Here is a 10,635-nt window from a genome sequence, read left to right on the forward strand (position 1 = left end):
CGCTCTCTCTCTCTCTCTTTCTCTCTCTCTTTCTCTCTCTCTCTCTCTCTCTCTCTCTCTCTCCCTCTCTCTTGCAGTCTCTCTCTCACAGTCTCTCTCTCTCTCTCTCACAGTCTCTCTCTCTCACAGTCTCTCACAGTCTCTCTCTCTCTCTCTCTCTCTCTCTCTCTCTCTCTCTCTCTCTCTCTCTCTCTCACAGCCGCTCTCTCTCACAGTCTCTCTCTCACAGTCTCTCTCTCTCTCTCACAGTCTCTCTCTCACAGTCTCTCACAGTCTCTCTCTCTCTCTCTCTCTCTCTCTCTCTCTCTCTCTCTCTCTCTCTCTCTCTCTCTCTCTCTCTCTCTCTCTCACAGCCGCTCTCTCTCACAGTCTCTCTCTCTCACAGTCTCTCTCTCTCACAGTCTCTCTCTCTCTCTCCCTCTCTCTTGCAGTCTCTCTCTCACAGTCTCTCTCTCTCACAGTCTCTCTCTCTCACAGTCTCTCACAGTCTCTCTCTCTCTCCCTCTCTTGCAGTCTCTCTCTTACAGTCTCTCTCTCTCTCTCTCACAGTCTCTCTCTCTCACAGTCTCTCACAGTCTCTCTCTCTCTCTCTCTCTCTCTCTCTCGCTCTCTCTCTCTCTCTCTCACAGCCGCTCTCTCTCACAGTCTCTCTCTCTCTCACAGTCTCTCTCTCTCACAGTCTCTCACAGTCTCTCTCTCTCTCTCTCTCTCTCTCTCTCTCTCTCTCTCTCTCTCTCTCTCACAGCCGCTCTCTCTCGCAGTCTCTCTCCAACTCCCTCTCCAACTGCATCCAAAATAGATCATCCTAAATTGATATATATAGCCCTATACAATGCGTTCAGAAAGTATTCAGACCCCTTGACTTTTTCCACAATTTGTTACGTTACAGCCTCATTTTCACTCAATACCACACACAATACCCCATAATAACAAAGCAAAAACTTTCTTTTTTTTAAATAGTTGCACATTTATAAAAAACTAAAACTGAAATATCACGTTTACATAAGTATTCAGACCCTTTACTCAATACTTTGTTGAAGCACCTTTGGCAGTGATTACAGACTCAAGTCTTCTTGGGTATGACTCTACAAACTTGGCCCACCTGTATTTGGGGAATTTCTCCCATTCTTCTCTACAGATCCTCTCAAGCTCTGTCAGGTTGGATGGGGAGCGTCACTGCACAGCTATTTTCAGGTCTCTCCAGAGATTTTAGATCGGGTTCAAGTCCAGGCTCTGGCTGGGCCACTCAAGGCTGGCTGGGTCATTCAATGACATTCAGAGTCCTAAGGTGAACCTTAGCCCCAGTCTGAGGTCCTGAGTGCCATTCATCTTCCCCTCGATCCTGACTAATCTTCCTTGCCACTGAAAAACATCACCACAGCATGATGCTGCCACCACCATGCTTCACCGTAGGGATGGCGCCAGGTTTCCTCCAGGCGTGACTCTTGGCATTCAGGCCAGGGAATAATGTTTGCCATAGTCTGAGGGCTTTAGGTGAATTTTGGCAAACTCCAAGCGGGCTGTCATGTGCCTTTTACTGAGGAGTGGTTTCTGCCTGGCCACTCTACCATAAAGGCCTGATTGATTGAGTGCAGAAGAGATGGTTGATCTTCTGGAAGGTTCTCCCATCTCCACGGAGGAACTCTACAGCTCTGTCAGAGTGACCATGGGGTTCTTGGTCAACCCCCTGACCAAGGCCCTCCCCCGATTGCTCAGTTTGGCAGGGTGGCCAGCTCTAGGAAGAGTTTTGGTGGTTCCGAACTTATTCCATTTAAGAATGATGGAGGCCACTGTGTTCTTGGGGACCGTCAATGCGGCATTATTAGGTACCCTTCCCCAGATCTGTCCCTCGACACAATCCTGTCTCGAAGCTCTACGGACAATTCCTTTGACCTCATGGCTTGGTTTTTGCTCTGACATGCACTGTCAGCTGTGGCATATTATACAGACAGGTGTATGCCTTTCCAAATCATGTCCAATCAATTGAATTTACCACAGGTGGACTCCAATCAAGTTATCGAAACATCAAGGATGATCAATGGAAACAGGTTCATCAGTGGTAAGATGTTGGGACTGCTGTTGGGACTGCTTTATCTAGGCCATTTGTGACTGTTATAGTGGAATTAATGTATTATTTAGTGTTGTGTTGTGTAGTGGCTTTGCTGGCGTGAATCACACTTTTTTGGACAACGGCACAATCATTCGGGCTTTTTTGGGCTTGGGCTCATTAAATGTCAATATAGGGCACCTAAAATGATATTAACATATGGCGCATCAGGCTCAGGTAGCATCAGGTTTGAATTGTCATGTTGAACAAAGCTCTAATCAAATCCAGACCTTTATATGCTCTATAATGACACTTCCGGTTTTGGCGGGAAATACCATGTCACCCTGAAGAAAAGTGATTTATTCTCGGGATGGATTCCCGGGAAAATATTACACCCTACATCAGAGTTTATAAGAGTATCAAACACACTTAATGAATATAAAGACAAAACACTGCTCTCTACAAACGTTGAGCAGGGGGTGGGGGCAATAGGGAGGGGTCACACGGGTGTTGACTTTGCCATGCCAAGTATAGGTAAGCCTCTCCCTTTTAGGCATCAGTTCACAGTAGGCCCGGGGCTGGCCTAGGAAATGTGCCCGAAACATTTACGGTCACCAGTATTTAGGTCCAAACTGGACTCATATTCAATGTTCAGGTTTTCTAGGAAACCTACTTTATGGCTGATAAATACAACAATTTTACTAATAGCTATGTTGACAAACCCAACTAGCTAATCATTGAAATAATGTCCTCTTTGATTGTTTTTCTGAGATTAAATTACATAATCTTTCCTCTCAACTGACATAGTTACATAATGAGGAATGTTTTGAAAGAGACCATCAGTCATAATCAGGAAGAGGAAATTAATGTGTATCCTACTATATATTCCAAGTCAATCCTTGCTCTAAATTTTCCAGTTCAATTTGTAAAAGGAATAAAAGGATAAAGTCTTTGTGAACGGTCTTGTTGCTGTTTAAATAAATCAGAATTTACAAGCTTGACAAGGAGCTTGTGTTCTTCAACCTCCTGAAGAGGTTGGTTTTTCTTCATTCATTGGCATCTTTTAAATGTTCCCCAGTCTTGGTTGTGCTGTCCCCAACTTCACGACTGCCACCCACCATGGGATCTGTAGTCTGCTACTCTGATCTTCCTCCTCTAAAGCTCTCTCTTCTTCTCTTTTATTTGTAGTCGGCCCCGTAAACAAACCCCACAGCAAAAGAATGGGTCATATAAATGAACTAGTAGTCTTTTTATATCCGTTTACTGTTAGTGTTCGCAGGCCCTTTATGATTCCACTGGCTCCAGTGACGGCTGGAATACAGGGCAGGGGAGAACAGCCCGTCTCCTCCACAGCCATTTAACGTCTCATAACCTTGAAGCCTTTATTTTAACGGCCAGTAAATTGTGTCTGGGAGTAAACTCCTTTACGGAGCCCTCTCTGTAATGAGCCTCATTCAGACGACTTCAAATATTCAAGGGTGTTTGAGCACGTTTTTTGAAAACAGTTCTAACACACTTTTTGCACGTTCATTGACCAAAACCTTGTGTTAGGAATGGAGGTAGTTAGTGCCTAGGTGCAGGGGTAGACACTTCAAACAGACATTTGGGTCTGTCGGGAAAATGGTGTCAAATAGTACATGCATTATAGATCACAAACAGTGTGATAGAAAGTACTGACATCCCACGTGCTAAGCTGAGACCATATGATGTGGGGGAAAAGGTGCTACTTAAAAGGAAAGCAGTTATTTATCTGGGCTGATCATTAGCCCGGCTCATTCTCCCTGTGTTTCTTCCCCTTCAACTCCTCATCATCCCCTTGAACTGCCACATCAAAAGGTCTGTCTCATCCTCTTGCCCCCACCAGGCTGAGTGTGTGTCCCTCCCAGTGCCTTCATGTCAGCATGGCCACTTCTCATTCAACAGTGTCTCCTCTCCCCTGTCACGGCATAGTTAAACCTGGCTTATACGCCCTTTCTTTATCCCTCTGATGCCTTTAGCCCGTCAAAGCTGACCAGGGCAGGGCGGGGGGGGGGACCAGACGTGGGATCAGCCAGTTCAATTTCAGTTCAGGAAGTGTATCTCCAAGATGGCCCATTGGATTTAGGCCCCAAATGGCCCTTTTTGAATCTTGAATTGAAATTTCAGCTAATTCTCCTAAATTAACTTGGAAATGACTTCCGACTTAGTGTTGAACCCTGAATCACTCCGACTTTTCAGCGGAAGCTGGTGGGCAATTTAACAGGAATCCCTGAGTGCACTGTGCAAGCTGACTCACTCGGTTGCTCACGGCTACCTTAAACTGTACTAACATGCCTGTAATGTTTAACTAGCATGTGGCAATATCGCAGCAGAAAGGGAGAGATGGGGGAGTTGTTCATTAAAAGCTCCAAATTGATTATTTCCTTCCCAGTGTTTACTTGTCATACAGGCCTTTCGGGTTTACTTCCGAACCTGAGTTAACACAATGACCTTATCTCACATGGAAGCCGATTGTGCAACCATTGCCCTCAAGTTATCGCTGTACCATAGCCAAAGTTAATAGCGTTTCCGTTTTTTCCTGGAATCTGTGGCTGCTAGGCGTTTCTCAGATGTCGGTTTGCGAAATAAAATATTTATTCAATGGAGCACAGAATAGCCATAAGAAAACAATTAACTTTTGCAATGACTATGTTGCAAAATGAAACGTTTTATGAAATGACATTTGAAAGCATGTACTGCATGTTTATGAATGCTTTTAAGTTATTTGACTTCCTTCCATACCTGACATTATTATGAATATCCTACACAGAATTAGGATCTGTATATTGAATGTCTGAAAAACATGGTCTCACTCAAAATAATGGCCAAAAATGGTGGATTACAACTATAAAACTGTCACTGACTCGAAATACTAGTATACATGAATAAGGAAATCAGATGGACGTAAGAATGGAGAGAACCTTTGTATATTGCACCATACATTGTGGTGGATATCAAAGCAACCAGTTTTTCAGCCATGTTAAATCACAGATGGAACCCACCCACGAGCAGCAATTCCACTGTTGGTGTTCATTTGATTAATGTGTGTGTGTGTGTGTGTGTGCGTGTGTGTGTGTGCGTGTGCGTGTGCGTGTGTGTGTGTGTGTGTGTGTGTCAGTGTAATCCTTTTAGATGCCCATCTCAGGAGTTGTTCCCGGCAGACCCATAAGCATTGTGTGTCAACGTGCAAAAGCATTCATAGGTGGTGACATCATTCAGGTACATTATAGTGTTTCACCTTTGACAAAGGTTGATTTAATATCTGTCAACTTATGTTTCGGGGGAGATTTCATTTTTGGGGAGGAAATTCTACACTGCATGGCTAACAATGGATCACAGCTCAAATATTTTGGTATTCAAAGACGTAGTGAGCTTACGTGGGTTACTGAGGATCCATCTTCTCTTGGTTAAAGTTACTGTTTAGTGAGGTTAGGAGCCAGGTAGACCGTTATGTCTGATAGTATAAAACAGATTATAGCATGTACAGCACTAAATTACAGCATGTTTCTACTAATGCCAGTAATAGTAATATACTGCGATACTACCATACCATGCGTAGTTATTCTTTCATATTGCTGAATGTTTTCCTCATTAAGTTTCAAGATTTATTAGTCATATGTACGGGTTACACATGGTACACACCGTCCAACTAAATGATTACTTGTAGGTTCCTTCTCGACAATGCAACAACAATAGGAAACCATAAAATATAAGAATACGAACATAAAGTAAATGGCTCAATAGAATAGAATAAACATGTTAGCATAATACAGGAAGGCACAATTTATAGTCCGATATTTACACGTTTTAATGTAGTAGTTCGTTAATGGGGTAATTGTAAGGTCAACATTACATGGTTTGATTTGTCATCATGAGTACACGTGTCTGTATTCAATTTGTCCATGGGATGAGACCAGTAACCACTTTAAAGTCTTTATATAAACTTTCAACACTTACTTCCCAAGGCTCCACTGAGTAACACTGGTGCCAAGCAATGCTGACTCAACTTCATTGGCCATGAATGCAGCTTGTAAGCGAGTGTGAGAACGAAGTCAGTGGTTTGCATGACTATATTCTCAACTCATGAGAAACCATGACTCCAAGCTACAGAAAAAGGAAAATGTGTAAGGTTATATTGCTCACACGGGAAGTACGATCATTTATTTGTCAGTCATTTAAACATCCAATGAACAAATTCTCTAGGGGATGACAATGGCTGTCGGTGTATGACTCACATTTTAATGCTGTTGTGACTAACAATCTGAAACTGAAATCGAAATGATTAGTAGCTGACAAGAACTTAAACCATTCACATTTGTCACATGTTGATCTAAAGTAAATTGTCAGCACTTCGCACATCTTGAGTGCAAATGCAAACCATGGGATAAATTGAATCCCCTACGAAGGTAGTAATAACTATCTCCTGTAACAGTGCTTCATGTGTCCATATGATGTAAAACCACAAGCTGCCATTAATGCCATTTCATGGCAGATACAAAGTCGGAGGACTTGAAAGAGTCTCATTATTCAATATTTACACACTGAGCTTTGTGGAGCACTCAACAGAAGCTTTTTATTTAAACTTGGAATGAATCAAAAAGGTTCCCTCCGTGCCTCTCATCTTGTGGGAACCAATGTAATAATTAATCTCTCGCCATCGGTTATCACTTTTGTACTGCAGGGAAGTTCTTTTGATCGGAGCTGAAAGGCCTTTGTCGACATTAACACATTTTCAGGCCTAGTCGTTGACTCTACTGTACTGCATCATAGACTGTTGTTTCACCACAATGTAACATATTCAGATAGGGCATTTTTGTTCACCCACATTGCTAAAGTGCCTTTAGCTTGGTTAGCTTCTTCGTCATAAAAGGTGTCTCTTCTAAACAGTCCAAGCCAGATAAAACATCTATTCACTTCCTTTAAGAAAGTCTCCAATACTGACTAGACCCATTAGGTGGTTTCCTGTCCATAAAACCTGTTTGCAGCCAACTCTCTAACAAACATTACAAATAATGAGTGCTCTCAAAGCTATAAATGCGCTCAAGATATTCCTTCATGCTGGGTGCACATCCTGTGAAAAAGTGTATGTCTGGGCCTAAATTTTCATTAGCACAATAGTTTCTGGCAGCACAGCACCCATATAATAACACGGAAAAGGGCGACGTTAAACTGTCAGACGGGCTGAAATAGATGGGCCGGGCCGAGGGGGCTCAAAAACTGGCTAAATCAATTTGAGCGAGGCTGGAACAGCGAGACGCCACAGGAGTCCGGACTGCAGTGGCTGGGGGGAGTGTTTGCTTCGGTTTCCTCTGCTGCAGTACTGGGGTTATAGGGGTCCGGAGAGCTGACCCCTGGATCCTCTTCTGGCTCCAGTGGGGCTCTGTGGCTTGGTTAATGGCCACTGAACTGGAGGTGTCCAATGATATCCTGGACTGATAAGGGGAACACTGGGAGGGGGGGTCATAACTAACAGCCTCCTCAGGCACTCCAAGCAGCCAATTAAGCACGTCTTAAAAACTGGGAGAGGTGGCAACTGGTCTGGCTGCTCAGGTTGTGGGACAGAGTGTGACAGTGGTGTTCAGGGGGAATATGGACACTCAAAGCTGCTACTTATCTATGGTTGGTAGTAGTATAATACAGAGTTTAACGATTGCTAGGGTAATATAAGTTTAGTGTTTAGTGGTGTAGGGAAGGGAAAAGGGAAAGGGGATACCTAATCAGTTGCACAACTGAATGCATTCAACTGAAACGTGTCTTTCACATTTAACCCAACCCCTCTGAATCAGTAGTAGTAGTTCTGCTGGTGTTTAGAACTGTCTGGAGAGTGTATCATTTATTTACTAGTAAGTAGATGCCTTCTTTGTGTCAAGGCCTATATGCCTATAAACATGGGTGTCTATCCACAAGCTCGTTCTGGTGGGATAAAGTGGATCTCTAGGCATCATAGTCGTATGTACGGGATACACATTGTTTACAGCAGGGATCCTCAACTGGCGGCCCGCAAGCCCGAATTTGGTCCATGTTTTTTTTTATTTGGCCCCACAAGTTTCCTGAGAAAAGGAAATAGTGATGCTAAAATAATGATTTCCTAGTTTTCTTTTCTTTGTCTTTTGTCTAGCAATGAAAATAAAATAACAGCTCAGTGATTTAAAAAAATTGAAATCTGTTCCCAATGATTCCCACGCATAAGAGAGATGTGATCGTATACAAATGTAAGCAAGGTTTTAAATGATTATGTTTGAGTCAAATGTTTTATCTGTTTGACCTTATTGCGGTCAATTTGCAGTCCACAAATTAGTTGTAATTATGTTCCAGCCTGACAACCATTCGCTCAATAAATAAATAAAAAATATCTGCCTGCGGCTGAATCTGGTTGATGATCGCTGGTATGCACCGTCTAACGAAATGCTTACTTGTCTGGAGGGGGAAAAGGGGTATGGTCATTGTTGTATTGACTAATCAATTTGTTTATCTCTGTGGTTTCCTTGTTAGCAGAGCCAAGACATCACCAGTGAAGCACACCCCAAACAATCCACCACTGTCCCAACCTCCCCCTTGCTGAGATGGTTTGTTCCCAGTCGCACAGAAGGAACAGAGGGAAGAACAAAGGGGGGACAAGGAAGAGGGGGGCTTTTTCTCAGAAGGGGCATTTTTCTCAGACTAGAACACGAGCTTATCTCAGCGAGTTCTCCATTTTTTTTTTACTTGATGGCCGCTGATAAGTTGATCAAAGAGAGGAACCCCTGGAGGGGCTTAGGCCACAGCAGCATGGCCAGAGAATTGCTTCCTGGTGATTTGTAAGCAGGAAGAGACTTTTGACATGAAAGATAGCTTAAACAGCAGCATAGCCACAATAAACCAGCTGTAAAATGCTTCTTGCTGCAGTTGTATTGATTCAGGGTCCCTTCAAAACTATTTTTCTCTCCATTAGTACGGGTGTCAGACATTTCCCACTGTGGCATTTATACAGTCACACTGCACAAAAGGTTATATTAGTATTAGGTGGGGACATGGGGCATGACGTTGCTTTGTACTGGGAATTGTGAAATCAGACAACTTCCATTACTTTCACTAAAGTAATATTTAAGTCTGGTCATGTTCTTGCCTCAGATATAATATTTTTCCCATGAATGAATTTGGTTGAAAATGTGAATTTAATGGATGTACAAGCCAGTTAAAAGGTCATTATGGATTCAATGTAATACCATTATGCAATGTTCAAATAAAAATATGTCATTGAATTTATGTGATGGCAGGAAATAATGCTAAACTCATGATCATATACCACTTATAGGTCCTACAAGCTACGGGCCCCAAAACATCTAACGGCGAACAATCCCAACCAATATTTATGTTTTATTGTCACACACCAAATAGGTGCAGTGAAATGTGCTCTTTTACAGGGTCAGCCATAGTAGAACGGCGCCTCTGGAGCAAATTAGGGTTAAGTGCCTTGATCAAGGGCACGTCGACAGATTTTCACCTTGTCGGCTTGGGTATTCATACCGGTGACCTTTCAGTTACTGGCCCAACGCCCTAACCTCCATGGTGGCGGGCTTTTACACAATAGCACATTACATACAGAGGCAATCAAGAGCCAGTCAAATATTGACTGAAGTAAAAACTGGTTTAAAATCTCCAACTTGACAGTAAAAAATACAGTATCAACATTTTAGTAACAAGTTCCGTTTTCCTGTCTTTTTGGATTGTATTTATTACAGATATAATTTCTGTGTGCATAGTAACCCCCTTTAAGATACCATAGACGGAGAGTAAATAGTACAGCACTTTGTTGGAAATTCATCACCTTTAGCACCCTATTTTTAAGTATAGCTGGTTAGTTTCATCCCCAGCTTGTGACGCACGTGGCATGTTAGTGTATTATGTGACAGAGATTTAGGTGGAGATTTAGGTTGATGTCTGAGCCACTGACCATCTTCAAAAGCACTGTCAGGAAAAAGCACCCAGATCAACTTATTCACAAAGGAATGTGGCTGTTACCCATCACAGCTGGAATGAGGGGTCACATATCAGGGGAATGGTAAATATTTAACATTGAATTTCCTCGCTGTCAGGTAGACCGGTCACGGAGTGCAGCTAGGTGTTGCTTCATATAGAGAGAGAAACAGCCAGGCAGACATTGAGATGGGTGTTGACTCACTGGGGAGAAGGGATATAAATTGGAGTGAGCTTCTTAAAATATTTATGAAAAGCCCTCCTCCCTGGCTGGTCTACGGGCGACACTGTCAAGGTTGTTGGTATGTTAAATAAGCAAGGTGTTCACTGCTGTGTACACAACATTGCCAATATACTAACTAAAACTAGCCATAGCTTTCATCCACTGGTATTTTCCAGTTGAAATGGTTCAAAGTAGGATCTTCCGTTAACAGGTTGTGATGCATGATTCAGAAAACACCTGATATAACCCTAACACACTAGGCTACACTATTAGCCTAATACAGCTATTGGTAAAGAAGAAACTTAGACGATATATGATTAGAATTCCTCATCAAAACGAATCAAAAGTCGAACAACTAAATCACCACTAATGCAACATATCTTTGGAATGA

The sequence above is a fragment of the Oncorhynchus nerka genome, linkage group LG6, assembly GCF_034236695.1.
Source record: "Oncorhynchus nerka isolate Pitt River linkage group LG6, Oner_Uvic_2.0, whole genome shotgun sequence".
Taxonomy (NCBI): Eukaryota; Metazoa; Chordata; class Actinopteri; order Salmoniformes; family Salmonidae; genus Oncorhynchus; species Oncorhynchus nerka.